Here is a 21,161-nt window from a genome sequence, read left to right as displayed (position 1 = left end):
ACCCAGAGTCCCAGTCTTTCTGGATGATGTTTACTCCAGCTATCCATCCCAAGAAAGGCAGGGGCAGTAGACAACACATTTTTCTTTTCTCTTCTCTTCTCTTCCGTTTTCTCTTTCCCTGGCCTACCACGGCAGACAATATGGCAGGTGGAAGAGTGTGGGAGCTGGTCAGAATTAAGAGTGATGGACTTGTAAGAGATTGAGGTGCAACCAGTTAGAACCTGGGGATTTGTTGCCACTCCGTACCTTCATTTTCGGGGGCCGAAGTAGATATTTAGTTATAATAAGTTTATTGAAAATACATCTATGAGCATAGTTCCTAGCACATCATAGGTATTTAATAAATATTTGGGGAATGAAATAAAGATTGAATAATTGAACGAGGCTCACACAAGACTGGAAATCAGAGAACAGGAATATTAATTTACATTTAACTAATTATAAACAGTTGTTGATACCTATATGTATGTATCACTATCTCCTCTTTCTTGCCTTTGTTTACTTGTTTTCAACTCACTTTCACTCTGTGGATGTATATAGAGTGCTCCTCAACAGGCGTGGGACACAGGGGAGTAGGAGGGAGTGGCAGGATATAATTTTGTCTGCTGGGGGACATTTATCAATGTCTTAAAGTATTTTTGGCTTTCACAACTGGGGGAGTGCGACTGGCATTTGGTAGGCAGAGGCCAGATATACTGCCAATCATCTTACAACAGAGAATTATCTGGTTCCAAATGTCAACAGTGCAAGACTGGGAAACACTGACTAGTACAGGAGCATGTCACCAAACTGTTATGATGATTACTTATGGGGAGGCCTGTAGAATAGCGTTTTGGAAAACTTTACACTTATTAAGTTTAATCGTTTATACCTATTTGGGGGATGTTTAAAAATAACATGAGGGTATCACATTTGTAATCAGAATCAATGAGAGAGGCATTGAAATATTTACCGGACATTTATTATATCTCAGGTGTGACCTAGATCCTGGGGATACAGCAGTGAGTAAATAGTAGATGCTGCACTAAGGGACTCAGTTCAACAGGAAAGATCAGACAAGTACTCACTTAGCAAGACAGGAAGTGCCCAGGGCCTGCTGAAATAGTACTTTTTTTTTTTTTTAATTACGAAGAAAAAGTGCTTGGTGTTCCCAGGTGTAGTTACTGAGCAGCATGGTTCCAAAGGACAGCTAAAGCACTTCCTGCCTTAGAAGGAGGGGAGGCTTTGCCAGGCCTAGGAAACCCGCATCTGGATCTGGCCTCCAGGATAGCCTCCTGTCTGCCTCTCTGGTCAGGCTCAGCTTCTCCAGTTCCCCTCGCCCTGAGGGTGCAGGGGGCAGGGTCCCACGGGAGCATCGGTGTAAGAGGGAGCTCCCAGCACTGAGGGAGAAGCAGGACTCACTGACCAAACCCTGTGTTTGTGCTGGAAGGGCCTTAGGAACATCACTGCAAACACGCTCATCTTATGGAAGAGGAAAGGAGGTTCAGAGAGGGAAAGGCTTGCCTGAGGTCACACAGTGAGTTAATGTTAGGGTGGGGCTGGCATGCAGGTTGCTGATGCCTCAGCTTGGGGGTCTGCTGCTGTTCTAGGACACCCCTTGCTTCTTAGTGGACTGACCAATTTCCTGCCTTCCCTTCCTTACCACAACAGCCTCCAAGCATGTCTGCCTGGCCCCGAGCTTGGTCTGTGTTCCCAGGTGATAGTGTTTACCCCGAGGGTCTGAGTGGGGGGTGGGGATATGACAAGAGCAGCCCACTCAGAAGCACAGCCTGGGCCAAGTGCACTATCTTAACCCTCCTGCGGGAGTCAAGCCAGTGTGGTCTGGAAGGCGGGGTGTGAGGGGTAACCACACGGCAGTAACCTCAAGTTTTGCAGGTTAGGGCTGGGGCGGGGGCAGTGCCAGTATCAATAGCCTTGGGGATGATGTGGTGTGGGATGAGGTGGGGTGTGTGCACATGTATACAATGTGTCTTTGTTAGCATAAGTAGATGTGCTTATGTGCTTGGCTATTAGGAAGAGTTAGACCCATATGTACCGAGCTGAAGGAGTGCCCCAGATATAGTGTTAAAGATGCAAATTGCTGAAAAACAAATTTAGTAATAATCCTATTTTTAGATCTAACATTTTTTGATGAATGTTTATATATGTTTGCATCAGTACAGAGAAAGATACAGAAAGATATGCTGCAAACTGCTAACACTGATTATGTTAAGACAGGGCCCCCAACCCCTGGACCGTGGACCAGTACTGGTCCTGGCCTGTTAGAAACTGGACCACACAGCAGGAGGTGAGCAGCGGGCCAGTGAGCATTTCTGCCTGAGCCCCGCCTCCTGTCCGATCAGCAGCAGCATTAGATTCTCACAGGAGTGTGAACCCTATTGTGAACTGCGCATGCAGTTGAATAAAAAAGAAAGTGTGTAATTATGTGTGCACATGACTATGTTGATGTGTGTACACACATCCATACGTGACTTTGTGTTTATGTGTGTTGCATATTTGTATGTACGGGGAAGGGAGTCTCAAAAGAGAGCAGAACTTTTGGCACAAATTCCAGACAGTGGTCACATCATCCAACCTTTGCGCTTTGGAAAGAAACCTCAAGGGTGTACACCTACTTGAAAGTTTTGACATAAAGATCACCTGCCTTGCAGGTGTGGGCTGCTCTGGGGCTCCTGGCTTAACCAAATGGCCTTGGATAAATTACAAGTGAGAGAGGCTGCTTCCTTGCAGCCAAGACCAGTGGTGGTTTAGAGCCTTCTCCAGGAAAATCTGCAGCCCCTTGCACAGTGTTCGTGCAGTGCTTCCAGTGTGCAGAGCGCTGTGTGCAGTAGGAAATGGTTCTTCTGGGAGGCCAGCTGCACAAAGGATGGGGCTTGGAAATCTCAGCCTGGGCCAGGCGCAGTGGCTCACACCTGTAATCCCAGCACTTTGGGCAGCTGAGGCGGGCAGATCATGAGGCCAGGAGTTTGAGACCAGCCTGGCCAATATAGTGAAACCCCGTTTCTACTAAAAATACAGAAAATTAGCTGGGCGTGGTGGCAGGCGCCTGTAATCCCAGCTACTTGGGAGGCTGAGGCACAAGAATCACTTGAACCCGGGAGGTGGAGGTTGCGGTGAGCTGAGATTGTGCCTTCGCACTCCAGCCCGGGCGACAGTTCAAGACTCTGTCTCAAAAACAAACAAACAAACAAACAAAAAAAGAAATCTCAGCCTGTGCTGGTCAGTTACATTCTACAGGCAGAACCAGTTTCCTCCCCCTGCCCCATTATTCCTGATATCTAGATTTTTTTCAGGTACCAGGATTTATTAATTTACTTGACCATGGCTCAGCCAACTGGTTAAGGCTGGTTTCTGTGCTGATCTAGGCTTTCTAATTCCCATTTACAGCTGCAAGAACCCATTGAGACCAATGTGGGGGGCGGTTAGAATGACTTTTTCCCAATGTCACGTGAGTTCCTGTGTGTGTGGATGTGTGTGCACACACATGTGAGAAGAGACAGCCCCGCTCCCTTGAGGAGACACAGGAGGGCGGACAGAGGGTTGTGCGCCCTGTACCTGGCCACAGGCCTGAGCATACATGCTCGCTTAGCAATAGAAGTTGATTGTGCTAGCTGGCTGATGCTCTTCCTGCCCTAAATGTCGCTTCGTCCCCTCTCTCCACAAGCTGGTTAGCAGCAGCTTGGGGGTTTGGAGGGCAAGAGGAGGTCCCTATGTGCTCTGAACCCTTCTTTTTGGACAGGTTTCTGGGGACGCAGCAGGAGCCAGGCTGGTGGGAGCAGCAGGCCGAAGTGTTTTAGAATCTTCCAGAACCCAGCAGAGGGGTGGATCTGTCCTCCAAGCATTGTGGTGGGGTTGGAGGGGCAGTGGGAAGAAACTGTGGCTGCTTTTCCTGCAGAAGCCAGAAAGTTCGAATAGGAGGAGGAGGGGTAGAAGGAGAGAGGGAAAGAGAAAGGGGTGGGTCAGGGGCTGGGGAAGGAGAAGGAAGAATGGGGAGGAGAAACAGATACTCCTTCATGGTGATTTCCAAAAGGCCTGGGAGGGACCTTGCCAAGCCACTTCCTAACCATCTTGGGGTGTCAGTGTGAGGCTTAATGGGAATGAGGAGCATGTGCATATGTCCTCAGCCTGCACAAGGGGAAATTCTGGTCTCCTAGGAAGAAAGCCCTAGAGCCAAGCCTCTTGGCCTCTGTGTCCACTCTCTGCATTTACTCTTGGAGCTCTACTCTTCTACCTTCCTTTATGTTTCCCCAATCTGTCCATCTTTGTTCTCGCTGACTCTCCTCTCCCGCCTCCAACCACTTTGAAACTCAGGCTTCTGTTTCAGGGGTGGGGGCCCCTAGAGATTCTCCTTGTCTCTAGCTCTCCCTGCCCACCTCAGCAGGACCAAGGCCACACTACTGCCCAAGAGCCTGCGTCAGCTGCCAGTAGATGGCAGGCCTCATCAAATTCAAACTCCTCACTCTGCCCTTCATCTGTTCTCAAGATCTTCTCTCCCTGGTCTTGTCCTATTCTCTGACCAGGCTTCCCTCTGAGTCTCCCTGGTGAGCCCTGAACATTCAGAGTTCATCTCTGCCTCTCTGCCTTGCTTTGCCGCCCAGGTCAGTTCCCACTCCCCAGCATTAGTCTAAAGTCAACTCATCTTCAAGTCCTGTCCCCAGGAAACCTCCCTGGTCACTTCAGCCTGACTACATCATTCCTTAGTTCCCACTGCATGTTCAGTTCAGAGCACCCACAGTTTTGCTTCTCATTGTTTTTGGTCTAGCTATATGTAGGCTCTATAAGGGCATGAACCGTGACTTTCACTTTCTTCCATCTCTGTCTCAGCCCTAGAACCCAGAAATGTGATTACTGATTGATAAAAAATGGGCAAATTGTAGTCAAAGAGATTCAGGGTAGGGAAAGGCCAGATATTCCCCCAAGGTCTTTTTGAGCAAAATGGCATTCTCTGGGGCTATTTTACATGTTTGGCCATGCTGTGTTTTGCCAATACTATGGCAAACACTTGGGTGTTCAGTTGCATGGAGCCATTTGCATTTTCCCTTTCCACATACAGGCAGATGATTATTCAGGATGGGAAAGCATCAGCATGGAAATGGATTTGGGGCTCAGCTCTCCTGCTCATTTTCTGATGTAAGAACAAATCACTTGAGGCTGGGCACCATGGCTCATGCCTGTAATCCCAGCACTTTGGGAGGCAAAAGCAGGTAGATCACTGAGGTCAGGAGTTTGAGACCAGCCTGGGCAACATGGTGAAACCCCTTCTCTACTAAAAATACAAAAATTAACTGGGTGTGGTGGTGTGTGCCTGTAGTGCCAGCAACTTGGGAGGCTGTGGTGGGAGGATGGGAGAATCACTTGAACCTGGTAGGCGGAGGTTGCAGTGCACTGAGATTTCACCACTGCACTCCAGCCTAGGTGACAACAGAGTGAGACTTTGTCTTAAAATGAGACAAACAAACATAAAGAACCAATCACTAAATTGATCAGGACTCCCTCCTCTCAAGACAATCCACTGAGCCTCCAGTATTTACAAGCATGGGAGCATTCACCCTTCTTCAGAGGGCAAGCTTGCCTGCCAGGGGGCATCATGCTGGCCATCCTGCCACTGGCATTTGGAATTGTCCCCGTACTTTCTCTCCATGGTATTATGGTCTCTTTTCCCACAGAATAAGGGGTCAAGGAGGGTAGATTTGAATGAGATTATCAGTAAAATGTCTTACCATTTAGATTTCTGTTCCAATTGTAATAAGCATCTTTATCACAATGAGTCAGAGAATCTGGTTGCAAGTGACAAAACCCCTACAGATGTCTTTAGGTGTCCTCATTCTTCTGGTAAGTACATCTTTCAGTGAAATACCAATTTGTGTGGCAGACACTGTGTCACTTCCCACAGCCATACCACTCTTCCTCTCCACTGACAGAACCCCAAGGTGACCAGTCCCCAGAAAATGAATCATTCTTGGTCTAAGACCATTGTGACTATCTGTGTCAGGGTCCCCGAGATCACCCCCAGGCCAGTGATTTGCTAGGAAGACTCACAGGATTCAGCATATAGTCACACTCATGGCTAAGATGTATTACAATAAACTGATACACTCAAAGCAAAATCAGCAAAGGGGAAAGGTGCATGGAGCAAGGACTACAGGAAATCAGACACAAGCTTCTAAGAGTTCTCTCCTATTGGAGTCACGCAGGCCATGCTTCATTTCTTCAGGGAGTTGTCAGTACATGTGAAATGTTGTCTCTCAGTGAAGCTCATTAGAGACACAGTGTCCAGGGTTTCTAATGGGGGCTGGTCACGCAGGCACCCTTTGCCTAGTATCTACTAACATTCCAGACCTCCAGAAAAAACAAGCAGGTGTTCAGCACATACCATATTGTTTGCACACACAGTTTCAGCACAGTGAACCATGCTTATCAGTTTGGACAATGGTTGGACCCCTCCAAAAATCCAAGTTCCCAGATGCCAACCAAGGGCCAACCTTGTAAGCAGGCCTTCCTCAGAATAGCTGTCTTAGGCCTATTATGTTAATTCTTTTCTGCATATAATCAATGCTTTTTTTTTTTTTTTTTTTTTGAGACAGAGTCTTGCTCTGTCACCCAGCCTGGAGTTCAGTGGCATGATCTTGGCTCACTGCAACTTCCACCTCCTGGGTTCAACCGATTCTTGTGCTTCAGCCTCCTAAGTAGCTGGGATTACAGGTGTGCGCCACCATGCCTGTCTCATTTTTGTATTTTTTGTAGAGATGGGGTTTCACCATGTAGGCCAGGCTGGTCTTGAACTCCTGGCCTCAAGTGATTCACCCACCTTGGCCTCCCAAAGTCCTGGGATTACAGGTGTAATCCCAGCACCCGGCGTGCATACAATCAATTTTATGTCTGGCACTTGCTTACTCAGCCTCCCTTGCAGCTATGAGTGGCCGCATGACTCAACCGTAGCCAATAAATTCTAAGGGGAAAGTGTTGTGATAATATCTGGAATCCTGGCCGCCATCTTATGACAAGTGCAAGGACAAAACCTCAATATATCAAAGGCAGCATATGGGAAGGTGAAAAGAAATGAGGTCTTTGATAATATCTTTAAGTCAATGCACCATTCCAGGGACAAAATATTGCCACACTTTTTTGTTGTTGTTATGTGAGATAATTAAATGTATTTATTGCTTGAGTAATTTTGAGTGGGGTTAAGTTGAATGCAGGTCAGGTGCACTCCTCACATGATGTGTTCCTCTCTGTTATGGGCTGCCTTGTGGCCCCTTCCCCCAAAATTGGTATGTTGAAGCCGTAACTTCCAGTATCTCTGAATGTGACTGTATTTGGAGATTGGGCCTTTAAAGTGGTAATTAAGTTAAAATGAGGCTGTTGGGGTAGGGCTCTACTCCAATCTGACTAATGCCCTTATAAGGAAAGAAAATTGGGACCCACACATGTGCATTCTCAGAGCAAAGACCCTGTGAGGGCACAGCAAGAAGGAGGCCATCTACAAGCCAAGGCAAGAGACTCATTAAAAACCAAACCTGCCAACACCTTCATCTTAGACTTCTCACCTCCAGAACTGTAAGAAAATCAACTTCTGTTGTTTAAGACACCCAGTTTGTGGCATTTTATTTTGTCAGTTCTAGCAACCTAATGTGCTTTCCATGTGTAGATATGGAAAGGGCAAACATAGCAAATTATAACTGACAAAAGTGGAAACATTAGATGAAATGGTCAGATCTGGTGGTCACATATGACACCCAGGCAAGAAAAGGATCCAAGCTGGGGAGCCAAGAGAATGGACTGGCCAAATGCCCCCAGAGGAGAGCTGGCTGCACCCACTCAATCTCTCATCTTCCAGAGGCTAAAGCTTCTACACAACTGTACTAATTATGATGAGATAGTAAAGAGACAGCAGGTTCAGGGGTGTCCAGTCTTTTGGTTGCCCTGAGTCACATTGGAAAAGAAGAATTGTCTTGGGCCACACATAAAATGCACTAACTAATGATAGCTGATGAACTAAAAAAATATATTGCCAAAAAGATCTCATAATGTTTTCAGAAAGTTTACATTCAAAGCCATCCCGGGCCGCATGCAGCCTGTAGGCTGTGGACTGGACAAGCTTGAGGTAAATGGTAAATGGAGATAGGATATCTGGTGACCATAGTTAATACACAAAAGAGAGGAGGGGGAGGCCCTAGTGAAGGGACAAAGGCAGAGAGAAGAAAAAGTCTGTATTCCTGGAAATGTTGATAAACCAGATTCCTCTTTGTGTCACTGGGGCTTGGACAAGCCACGGCAGGTTATGGGCTTTCTGTGGAGGCATGGTTGTAAGGCGAGAATCAAGGGAAAGCAGTTACTGCTGTGTGGCTTCTGACTCATTACTAGGGAAGATGGCCAATTTCATGTGGGCTGCCTTGGATACGTCCTTCTGGTCAGACCTGAGTTGGTCCTACTAATTTGGGGCTTTTTGAAGGACACTATGTGGTCCCACATATTGGCTAAGGTGTGAGTGAGGCAGAGTAGCCACAAAACCAACTCAGATTAATTGAAGCAAAAAAGAGGAATTTATTGTCTTATGTAACTAGCAAGTTACTGGATCAAGGGGCTCATCCAGGTTGGTTTTCTTCCTCTGCCTCTCTGCTTGTCTTGCCTCTCTATGGCTTCATTCCTTTGACTGGCTCTGCCTCCATGACTGTAAAGAAAGCTGCTGGTACTCCTGCCAAAAGTGTGTAAATGGAATCTAACCATGAGGAAGAACCAACAAACCTACACCAAGAAACATTTTACAGAACAACTGGCCTTTCTTTTTAAAAAAATGTCAATGTCGTAAAAGAAAGGCTAAAGTGCTCTTCAAATTAAATAAGACTAAAGAGATAGGAAAACTGAGTGCAATATGCCATCGTGGATCCTGGATGAGATAGATGGGGAAAAATTCATTATAGCAGACATTATTAAGACCATTAGTAGAACTTTAAAATGTACTGTATATTAGATAAGAAAATTGTTTCGATGTCAAATTTCCTGAATTTGGTCATTGTATTGTGATTATGTAAAAGAGTATTCTTGTTCCTAAGACGTAAATGCAAAGATTTAAGGATAAAGGATCATGATGTCTACAATGTGCTCTCAAATAGCTCAATCATGACAACAAAAATCCTGTACTACATAATGTAATAAGGTAAAATGAACAGAGAAGGTGAGACAGAGAAAGTGATTGATAAAGCAAATATAGCCAAATGTTAATCTAGGTGAAGGGCATACTAAAATCATTCTATGATTATTGCTACTTTTTCATGGTTGAATATTTATTTATTTATTTTTTGAGATGGAATCTCACTCTGTCTCCCAGACTGGAGTGCAGTGGCGTGATCTCAACTCACTGCAACTTCTGCCTCCTCGGTTCAAGTAATTCTCCTGCCTCAGCCTCCCGAATAGCTGGGATTACAGGCACCACCACCATGCCCACCTAATTTTTGTATTTTTTTTTTTCTTTTTAGTAGAGGCAGGGTTTCACCATGTTGGCCAGGCTGGTCTCAAACTCCTGACCTCTAGTGATCCGTCTGCCTCAGCCTCCCAAAGTGCTGGGATTACAGGCACGAGCCACTGTGCCTGGACTTCATGGTTGAATTATTTTAAATTTAAATTTATTTTAAAAAGGTGTTGATGGCAGACCTCTGTCTCTTACCATCCATGTATCAATCTCAGCAAAGAGTCTAATTGGTTAGCCTGGAACATGTGGTATTTCTTTTTTTTTTTTTTGAGACAGAGTCTTGCTCTGTCACCCAGGCTGGAGTGCAGTGGCACGATCTTGGCTCACTGCAAGCTCCGCCTTCTGGGTTCACGTCATTCTCCTGCCTCAGCCTCCCAAGTAGCTGGGACTACAGGCGCCCACCGCCACGCCCGTCTAATTTTTTACATTTTTAGCAGAGATGGGGTTTTACCATGTTAGCCAGGTTGGTCTCGATCTCCTGACCTCATGATCCGCCCGCCTCGGCCTCCCAAAGTGCTGAGATTACAGGCGTGAGCCACCGTGCCCAGCCATGTGGTCTTTCATCAAGAGGCAGGGTTAGACACTGTGACTGACAGCCTGGGCTCACCAGGTATCATATGAATTGGAGAGGAACTCCCCAAAGAATCACAACCTCTCTAAGTCTTTTCTGTTATAGCTCCTAGTCTCCCAGATCCTCCTCTGCTGGTCACCCAATGCCCACATGCCACCTGGCTCCGTCTTCCCAAGCCATCCCTTCCTTCAAAATGGCACCAGACAAAGACAGATTTTTCTCAACAAATAGCTCCACATTTGAGCCTTTTTATGATTCCTTTCTCCCCTCAACATTCTCATCTGGACCCAAATTCCTCTTGGTCCTACTGTCTTTTAGCTCATTGATAAAGGAATCTGTGTTCATGTGAAAAGTGTTACCAAGAGTTACCTTTGTGCTCTTACCTTGAGTTTACAGATCCATATTTTAACTGGTCTTTAATCCAGGGAAGAGAAGCCAATGGCAAGAGTTTCACACACAGAAGCAGTCCAAGGAGATGAATGATTTGGGGCAGGTGGGCTTCTGGCTTCTTTTGCATCTTTCTGTGTTGGTGGCTTTTTCCTTTATCTCAGGCCAGAGTTTCTGACAGGGAGGCCGACCGCTGTCCCTCTTGGTTGGAGAAAGCCAGAGTAGCCAAAAGGAACTAGGCCAGAGTCACTTCATTTCCTATCAAGCAATTTTGACAACTGATTTGTTCCCAACCAGTAAAGCAGAGTTAGCAATGAGGTTGCTGGGACTCAGTCAGTGTGGTCTTGGCATGGCTACCTCTGCATTCAGCCTTTTGAAAACAAGGCAAGATTTAGGGAGTCCGTTTGCTGAGGGTGAAACTCATAAGGCTAAATGAAGAAAATTCATTCATTTATTGTATATTAATCCATTTATTTATGAAAGATTGAATTGCATAGTTTTTAAGGTAGGCCCACATGTACATTCTTGAAGGTTATTCTGTGTGTTCTGCACAACACCAGGGTGCTGTTCACAAGGATTATACAGAGCTGCCCTAAGTGAGGGGCACTTGCTCTGAGATTGCGTTTCCTGGTTTACAATTCGTCTCCACCACCTCCAACTGTGTGGCTGTAGGCTAGATTCTTCCCTGAGCCTGTTACCCTCAGGGAAGTGAGGATGATCCCTGCCTCAGAGGGTTGGTATGAGGATTAAGTGAGTGAATGCATTCCAAGTACTCTGGAACACATTCAATAGCATTATGATTACCCATTACATTAAATTAAAGGGTTGGTAGAATACTCTTGGGAAGCCATCTGGGTGTAGGGCCTTTGTATGTGTGTGTGAGAGAATGGGTGGGTAGGTTTTTCCCAGACATTTAAAGTCAAATCCCAGACAGCATCTTCTTTCACTCATAATATATGCAATATATGCATGTATATTGCAAATATTTCAATATATGCCTGTAATAGAAAAGAAAAAAAGCAAAACCCACCAATAAAGAATGCCATTATTATTATATATAATTAATAATTCCTAAATACCACTAATATCAAGTCCTTATTCAAATTTCCCTGTCTGTCTCCATTTTTTGTATCCAAAACGTGTTTATTGGGATTGTTTCCCACTCTCGTTGATGCAGGTGCCTTCAGTGCTGCTGTCAGAGGAGCATCCTTCTGTGAGCCTTGGTTTTCCTTCTGCAAACTGGCTAAGAGCTGCAGAGCACTCGACACCCAGAACCACAGTGTGTGCGTGGCTGAAGGCCGAGGCGACTGTGTCGCATCCTGGGCATTTCACATCTATGCTGTAGGGATTGGGGCTTTACCCTGGGCGCTTCTTGGGTTCCTTCTTCTCTACCTGAGAGGGATGAAGGTGATCTTTTTCAAGAGGCTTATTCTCGTGGAGACATCATAGCTTGAAAGCTCAGTTACTTTTTTTTTTTTATTATTATACTTTAAGTTCTAGGGTACATGTACACAACATGCAGGTTTGTTACATATGTATACATGTGCCATGTTGGTGTGCTGCACCCATCAACTCGTCAACACCCATCAACTCGTCATTTACATCAGGTATAACTCCCAATGCAATCCCTCCCCCCTCCCCCCTCCCCATAATAGGCCCCGGTGTGTGATGTTCCCCTTCCCGAGTCCAAGTGATCTCATTGATCAATTCCCACCTATGAGTGAGAACATGCGGTGTTTGGTTTTCTGTTCTTGCGATAGTTTGCTAAGAATGATGGTTTCCAGCTGCATCCATGTCCCTACAAAGGACACAAACTCATCTTTTTTATGGCTGCATAGTATTCCATGGTGATATGTGCCGTATTGTCTTAATCCAGTCTGTCACTGATGGACATTTGGGTTGATTCCAAGTCTTTGCTATTTTGAATAGTGCCGCAATAAACATAAGTGTGCATGTGTCTTTATAGCAGCATGATTTATAATCCTTTGGGTATATACCCAGTAATGTGATGGCTGGGTCATATGGTATTTCTAGTTCTAGATCCTTGAGGAATAGCCATACTGTTTTCCACAATGGTTGAACTAGTTTACAGTCCCACAAACAGTGTAAAAGTATTCCTGTTTCTCCATATCCTTTCCAGCACCTGTTGTTTCCTGACTTTTTAATGATTGCCATTCTAACTGGTGTGAGATAGTATCTCATTGTGGTTTTGATTTGCATTTCTCTGATGGCCAGTGATGATGAACATTTTTTCATGTGTCTGTTGGCTGCATAAATATCTTCTTTTGAGAAATGTCTGTTCATATCCTTTGCCCACTTTTCTATGGGGTTGTTTGTTTTTTTCTTGTAAATTTGTTTGAGTTCTTTGTAGGTTCTGGATATTAACCCTTTGTCAGATGAGTAGATTGCAAAAATTTTCTCCCATTCTGTAGGTTGCCTGTTCACTCTGATGGTAGTTTCTTTTGCTGTGCAGAAGCTCCTTAGTTTAATTAGATCCCATTAGTTTTCAAATCAGAATCAAAATCAAGTCCACACGTTGTATCTATTTTGTATTTTTTCCCTATTCACTTTCAATCGATGATTATCTCCTTTTCTCTGATCTTTTTCCATGAATCATTTGTCCTATAACATTTCTCCCTTCTGAATTTGGCTGATTGCTTTCCCACAGTGTTGTGTAATTTATCCTCTATCTTCTGCATACCCTGCAAATTGATCCCTTAGATTCATATTTTTGATTAATTTTTTGTGTGAAAATACTTCAAAGGTAGTGCTGAGTTATATCAGCAGGCACATAATATCTGGTTGTTTTATTTTTGGCACTTGATTAGTGGGTTCAGATATTGCCAACCTGATCTCTTTGTTTAAAGTTCATAAAAAACATTCAGCCACTGAAGATTGTTCTCTAGATCATTTAATTAGACGTTACACAATGGTGACTTTCTTCTTTCATTAATAAAATGTTTATGTGTATTTTCCACATTTGTGATTTTTTTTTCCTTTTTTTGAGATGGAGTCTCACTCTGTCACCCAGGCTGGAGGGCAGTGGCGTGATCTCAACTCACTGCAACTTCTGCCTCCTCAGTTCAAGTGATTCTCCTGCCTCAGTCTCCCAAATAGCTGGGATTACAGGCATGCACCACCGGGCCCAGCTAATTTTTGTATTTTTTTAGTAGAGATGGGTTTTTGCTATGTTGGCCAGGCTGACATTGAACTCCTGATCTGCCCTTCCTTGGTCTCCCAAAGTGCTGGGATTACAGGCGTGAGCCACTGTGCCCATCCCGGTTTACTTTTATAACTTAGTTTAACATTCTTAATCTTCCACTTATAGTTTTCTATTCTTAATTCTTAATCCTCCATTATAGAGTCCCTATTAATTTCCAAATGTGAGCAATAATAAAATCAATGTATTTCAATGTATTCCTTTTCCTTTATAAACTTCTCATTCTCTTTTACCACCTAATTTTAGTCAAAAATATTATTATTCTTAGTTTTTAATCTTTGTGCTGTGAAATGTGCTTTACCTGTCTCTCTTCCTTGGCTTGTCAGCTTTTAATGACATCCTTTGACTCATTGTATTGTAAAGAAAAGGGCATCTGTGTATTTCTCTATTACCTACCACGTTGCTTTCCCTTTTCTCTCCTTTGGTTAGTTATATCTTTTCTACATTGTTGGAACATATACTGTTTGCCTTCTTTTCTGTCAGCTTAATCCCCACATGTGTTTTCTTCATAGACCTGTGGTTAAATGAAATCTACTAATTCACTGCCAGTCCTTTTATACAATTTTTGTGCTCACTGTGTGATTCACATGAGTTAGTCCTCCAGTATGTTCCTCAAGGGGGCTCATGAGAACAATATTTCCTTTTTTTACATGTTCAAAACCACTTGACTGTTAGCTTTTTAACTGAAAAATAATTTGGTTGGTACGAAGGAATCACATTTTGAGTTCTTTCCCTCCCTCCCTCCCTCCTTTCCTTCCTTCCTTCCTTCCTTCCTTCCTTCCTTCCTTCCTTCCTTCCTTCCTTCCTTCCTTCCTTCCTTCTCCCTTCCTTCCTTCCTTCCTTCCTTCCTTCCTTCCTTCCTTCCTTCCTTCCTTCCTTCCTTCCTTCCTTCTCCTTCCTTCCTTCCTTCCTCCCTCCCTCCCTCCCTTCCTTCCTTTCCTATATCCCTTCATTTCTCAAAACACTACTTGTACAGGGCTCTCTCATTTAGGGGAAATTGGAAGCAGGGGTGGTATGGGCAGAGAACTCACTGAACTATAGCAACATGCAGCACACAAACACATTGTGGTTCTTTATTATTATTATTTGGGACAGTGTCTTGCTCTGTCACCCAGGCTGGAATGCAATGGCACAATCATAACTCATTGCAGCCTTGATTTCCTGGCCTCAAGCAATCCTCCTGCCTCAGCCTCCAGAGTAGCTGGGACTACAGGTTCATGTCACCATGCCCAGCTAATTTTTAAAGAAATTTTGTGTGGAGCTGGAATCTCATTATGTTGTGAGTTGGGGTCTCGCTAGCTTGCCCAGGCTAGTGTCAAACACCTGGCCTCAAGCAGTTCTCCCATTCGGCATCCCAAAGTGCTGGAATTAAGGCATGAGCCACCATCACCCAGCCACATCCTGCTTCTTAAATGTCCCTCTAACACCCTGTCACTTGAGACTTTTCACTGCTCTTTGCTACACCTAGGAACCCTGACCTCTTGTCATCTTGTCGGGTCCCCCATCTTCCCCTTGCAGCAATGTCTCCCCATTCCCGTGCTCCTCATTGCCTTCCTCTGGGATTGCCCATAGAAACTTCAGCGTCTTACATCATTAGGCAAAGAACCTAGATCCTTAAGTCTGGCTACTCTGCCTCAGCACCGTGCTCTACGACTTCTTACTGCTGTGAAATGTCTCATCAGAGTGTTTTGTTAAAGTCAGAGCTCCTCACTTCTCCAAACTCCCATTTCTATATCCTCTATTGCTCTGCCAGTGTCCTATTCCAGGCCAGCACAATTGTTCACCTGGCCCATTGCAGTGGCCTTATACCTGCCTCCCGGATGCCATGCTTGGCTTTCTTCAGCCCATACTGTCCAGCCAGAGTGTTCTTTCCAAGACGATCATGTCATCACACCACTTCCCTGCTAAAAATGCATCAGTGGGGCTGGGCGTGGTGGCTCACGCCTGTAATCCCAGCACTTTGGGAGGTTGAGGAGGGAGGATCACTTGAGGTTAGGAGTTTGAGACCAGCCTGGCTAACATGGTGAAACCCCATCTCTACTAAAAATATGAAAGTTAGCTGGGCACGGTGGCGGGTGCCTGTAATCCAGGTACTTGGGAGGCTCAGGCAGGAGAACTGTTTGAACCTGGGAAGTGGAGGTTGCAGTGAGCTGAGATCGTGCCACTGCACTCCAGCCTGGGTGATAGAGTGAGACTCTGTCACATAAAAAATAAAAATAAATAAAAAATAAAAATAAAAAATAAAAAAAAATAAAAATAAAAATAAAAAAAATCAGTGGTACCCGAGTGTCTTTCAGATAAGAGCCCAAACCCTCAATGTGCTCCCAAGGAAGTCTCTGCCTGAGTCCAGCCCTGCCTGCTCCGCATCCTCATCTCATCTGGGCTCTCTCTTGCTCTTGCCATCCATGCTGATTTTCCTTTCGCTCCAGTGGCCCCGGTTGTCTCTAATGGCCAGACCAGACCAGGGGCTGGTGGTTGTGCTGTCTCCCACCAGCCCTTTCCTCCTTCCTTTCCTCTGGCTACCTCCCACTCCCCCTTCGAGTGTCTGCTTCGGGATAACATCCCTCACCTCTCTGCGTTCCCTGTACTTTCCTCTCCGGGTGCAGCACTTACAACACTTGCAGTTTTTGTCTAATGTCTGCTTCCTCTGCTAGTGTGTCAGCTCTGTGAGGGAGAGACTGTTCAATAAGACTGTTACTGTCTTGTTTATGACTCTATCTCCAACTCCTGATACAGCATCTGGCACAAATACTCAGTAAGTAATTATAAATGGAATTGAACATCTAAAAGAATGCTGTGACTGCCCACTGGTGCCATGGACACTGATGATAATGAGAAAATCCCAGTAACTGAAAAATGGAGTCATCACTTTTTTAATGAAATCAATAATGCTGCATTAGGCTGGGCGTGGTGGCTCACCCCTATAATCCCAGTACTTTGGGAGGCCGAGGAGGGTGGATCACCTGAGGTCGGGAGTTCGAGACCAGCCTGGCCAACATGGTGAAACTCCATCTCTATTAAAAATACAAAAATTAGCTGGATGTGGTTGTGGGCACCTGTAATCTCAGCTACTTGGGAGGCTAACGCAGGAGAATGGCTTGAACTTGGGGGGTGGAGGTTGTGGTGAGCCATACCACTGCACTCCAGCCTGGGTGACAGAGTGAAACGTCATCTCATAAATAAATAAATGCTGCATTACGTTCAAATGCAGGTGCCAGGATCCTGCCATTTCAAAGGGGAAAAAGAAAAAAAAAGTGCATTCAAAGCTGCCCAGCTGGTGCTTACAGAAACACTAATCTGAGATGTTTCTTTCTCTACCCAGGGGAAAATATTTTTTAAGCCACAGTTCCAGAATTATATAGTTGCATGCAAAATGCCTCAGCTCCTGCTGATGAAGTGATTTCCGCAGAGAGCTGACTGCCTTCCAAGAGGAAGGAAGTGCTCCGGAGATGCCTCTGAAAAAGATGAAAGAATTTCCAAAATAGCAGCTTAATGTTGTACCACATATGGGATTTTCAAATTTACAGCTGGTTAGGAAATCATTTCCGGCTTCAAACCATTTGAGTTACTGTCTCCATGGCTTCAAGCACCCAGAACTTCGTTTGTCTCCTTGTTGCCAGGGGTTTCTCCGCCTTTTTCCTCCCCCGGCTGCCCCTTCCTGTTGATTATTTTCAGTTGTGTGATAGTAGCATTTGACTAAGTGTCCACATAGAATATAAGCTCCATGGAGGTGGTGTCACATTGGGATTTTGTCCCTTTGGGTGAAAATAGCTGGATCTTAATATATATTCTTGAATTAATGAGTTCCTGATCAAAAGGTTATATACTAATCAAAAAAACATGAGAAAGAATCACCCATTGATATAAAAAGAACACTAATGTCAACCTAAACCCTTCATTTAAATACACTCACTCATGCCCATATGACACACACACCCTGTTCCAGTTAATGGTGCTGCTTAACAAACCACCCCAAAACTTAGTGGCTTAAAACGACAGCCTTTTTTTATTATGGTCATAGATTCTATGGGTCAGGAATTTAGGGCACAAAGGGTGTGGCATGCCTCTGCTGCATGACATCCAGGACTTCAGCTGGGAAGACTCAGAGGCTTGAGTGACTCGACAGGTGGGGCTGGAATCATCCTGAGGCTTCTAGGCTGCTATGACTTGAAGACCAGGACTGCTGACGAGAGTATCTACGTGTGACCTCTCTGAGTGGCTTGGGCTTCCTCATAGCATGGCAGCCTCAGGGTAGCTGGACTTCTTACATGGTTGGAACTGTTCCAGTAGCAAGATAGAAGCTGTGTCACTTTTTATGACTCAGCCCCAGATGTCACACCGGTCATTTCCTGCTATACTCTGTTAGTCAAATCAGTTCCAGGGCCACTGACATTCAAAGGGAAGGGAAATTGATGCTGCCTCCCAGTGAGGTCATGGCAAGGTCACATTGTAGAAGAGAATGTGGGTTGGGTGATTTTTTGTAGCCATCTTTGGAAAATACAATCTGGCCCACTCTCTCAAGCTTCACCTGCTGATAGGTGGGTAACCAACTTCCACGGGTCGGACACTGGGGGATGAGACATTCAAATCACCTAAATCACCTGCAGTCAAGGTAATGCCAGGCTCATTCTGAATCTCTGTGGGGTGTGGGGAGGGTTATGTTTTTCTTTTCAAGAAAGAGTCCTTGTCTTTTTCTTCTTAATCATGATTGATTTTGGCTTAGAAAATGATGTTTTTAATGCAAATATGTAGGCAAGGTGAAACCAACATTTCCCACCTGTGTTATTTACTAAGACTTTAATAAATGTACTGATATGGTTTGGCTGTGTCCCCACCCAAATCTACTCTTGAAAGGTAACTCCACAGTTCCCACGTGTTGTGCGAGGAACCCAGTGGGAGGTGATTGAATTATGGGGGCAGGTCTTTCCTGTGCTGTTCTTGTGCTAGTGAATGAGTCTCACAAGATCTCACAAGATCTGTGAGACCAGGATCTGATGGATTTAAAAATGGGAGTTTCCCTACACAAGCTCTGTCTTTGACTGCCACTGTCCATGTAAGATGACTTGCTCCTGCTTGCCTTCCACCATGATTGTGAGGCCTCCCCAGCCACTTGAAACTGTAACTCCGTTAAACCTCTTTCTTTTGTAAGTTGCCCAGTCTCAGGTATATCTTTATCAGCAGCGTGAAAACAGACTGATACATGCACCTTGGGGAAAAAGGGTAAAAAGTTTGGAAAAAGTTTTATAAATGATATTTTCCCCTTAGAAATTAATGCATGTTATTGTCATAAAGACTCTAAGTAGTCTGGCAGTAAAGAACTCTTTCAGTTTTATTTAATTTGGACACTGACTGGGTGGTCAACAAAATATTTATTTCTACTCCTGGCATGATCTCTGATGAACTGAGGCTTTCTGGGCCTTGATTTCTTCATCTATAAGGTGTGATTTGAATGTCTCTTTAGAATAATGTCCGTTGTAAAAGATGCCCAGTAAATGACAGCTCTTATTAGCATTATTAAGCTGTTCTGGCTTCTTTTTGCAGGAAATCAACTGCCCTTTCATTCTTCCTCAGGCCTTCACAATGAACAGAAAGCTGCAGTTTCCTCCTCTGTATTCTTTGTCCACTCCCACTCGCTTCATATGCCCCACTGACCCAGGTATGAGAAACCCGGCCTGCACCTTCTATAGCACCACAAGCCTAGACTGAGGAAAGATTCATAAACGCCACTCTTCTTCGAGTAGCCTACCTGCGCGAAGTCTCACCAAGTAAGTGGGACCATTTTGTGAAGACAAGACACCTAATGAAAGGAAACTGTAGAGTGGAAGGTGCTTAATTCCATCTGCTTCACATCCTCCCACCCCTACTCCTCAGGTCCCAGAGCACTTTCCCTGTCTCCTCTGAGCAGGAGATGCAGCCTCGGTATGCTCTGTCACAGCTGGGTTCATCCCCATCAAGGGGCCTTGGTTTTCCAGGGAAACAGGCAACCAGGGAGACTGCCACACACATAAACAATATGGCAGGGTGAGAGGAGGGTCTGCAGGGCACACCTGGAGCTGAGCTTTGGGGCTCGAGCTGATACATGGGGCTGGAGTAACAGTGCAGGAGAAAGAACACAAATCCGGCCCAGGATACCTGTCCAACTTTGTCCCTTCCTTGGTGTTGACCCAGAGCAAGTCTCTCGCCCTCACTGGGCCTCAGTTTTCCTCACCTTAAAATAGTGCTGGGGCAGGACTTTTACACACAGATAATGGATTGGTTTAACTTTTGAAAATAGTGTGGTATTACCTCCTAAAGCTGAGCATCTGCACACCCTATGACTCAGAAATTCCAAAAGATACCTACAAGAATGTGCAGAGCAGCACTTTTGTAATAGCACCAGACTGGAAATTATATGAATGTCCATTTACTGTGAATGGATAAATATGTTGTGCTATATTCAGACAGTAAAATACTATATAACAATGAAAAAGCTATGAGTTACAATTATAGGCAAGATCACTGGAAGAATCTCACAGACATGGTGTTGAGAAAAAAAGGTACAAATATTAATACTACATGATTCCATTTATATAAAGATCTTAACACAGAAAAATACCTCAATTTCATAAGGATGGATAGTTATCTTCGGGGTCTAGCATCTGCAAGGAAGTATAGTAGTGCTTCTAGGGTGATGTTCTGTTTCTTGATATGGGTGCTGGTTACTTTATTAAAAACTTACCAAACAAAAATGTTCTGGGTGATGTAGTGATTTAGTGGGAAAATCTCAGAAGTGGAAATTAGAGACCAGAGTCCTGTTCCCAGCTCCTCACTGATCATCTAATGACCTTGGGCAAGTTGCTTCCCTTCTTTGGGCCTCATTTTCTAACATTTGTAAAGTGAGAAAGTTGAGTTAGATGACATGAAAGGTCTGGTGGTCTCCAAGGCAGCTATCAGTTCCCTAAAACAACCCCAAATCAACCCACAGCAGAGTGCTTGTCATGCACACCACGCATCAAGACAATTCCCCTTCCAGATCACTGACCCTAAGCAACACCAATTTAGAAGACCTAGAGTGGTCACTGAAGGTCCATTTACTCTTGCCCATCAGTCACATGAGGTTGTTGTGAGGATCCAGTGTGACAGTGTATGGCAAAGATGCTGTGTAAACTGGACAGAGATGATTTATTATTGTGTCACTCTAACAGCTCTAAGGCAAGGTCATAGTCTAACTTGTCTTTAGCATGATTGAATTGAGGAGTGGGTGTACTACTGATGGTACCATTGATCACTTGAACTTGTAAACAGTCTATTGGGAAGAAAGTTTTAGACAAACAGCCTGGAATTCATGGGATGGAGATGGGTGTTGAAATCAGTTCAGTAAACAGAAATTTCCACAAAGCCTTTGCAACATTGGGCAGAATGTTCTCCCGATGAAAGGGAGCAGGTGGTTGTGGCTGTCTTGTCTGTGGTCCCTATGAGACCCTTATCTTGTGACCCCACGTAGAACATTTGGGATTTGGCCAGTGAGTGACACC

At 44.7% G+C, this 21,161-nt stretch overlaps 1 long non-coding RNA gene across 1 annotated transcript in view; it reads left to right on the top strand.

Moving 5' to 3' along the window:
* The window catches only part of LOC107000222 (uncharacterized), a 42,301-nt gene that overhangs the window by 19,156 nt on the left and 1,984 nt on the right, over positions 1–21,161 (top strand). The window contains exons 3-4 of the long non-coding RNA XR_001447234.3: positions 11,605–12,034; positions 19,219–19,412. This is a non-coding gene — a long non-coding RNA (uncharacterized LOC107000222). The remainder of the gene's footprint in view (positions 1–11,604; positions 12,035–19,218; positions 19,413–21,161) is intronic.

Source organism: Macaca mulatta, chromosome 9 (assembly GCF_049350105.2).
Source record: "Macaca mulatta isolate MMU2019108-1 chromosome 9, T2T-MMU8v2.0, whole genome shotgun sequence".
Lineage (NCBI taxonomy): Eukaryota > Metazoa > Chordata > Mammalia > Primates > Cercopithecidae > Macaca > Macaca mulatta.
This window is presented reverse-complemented; position numbering and strand designations above follow the sequence as displayed.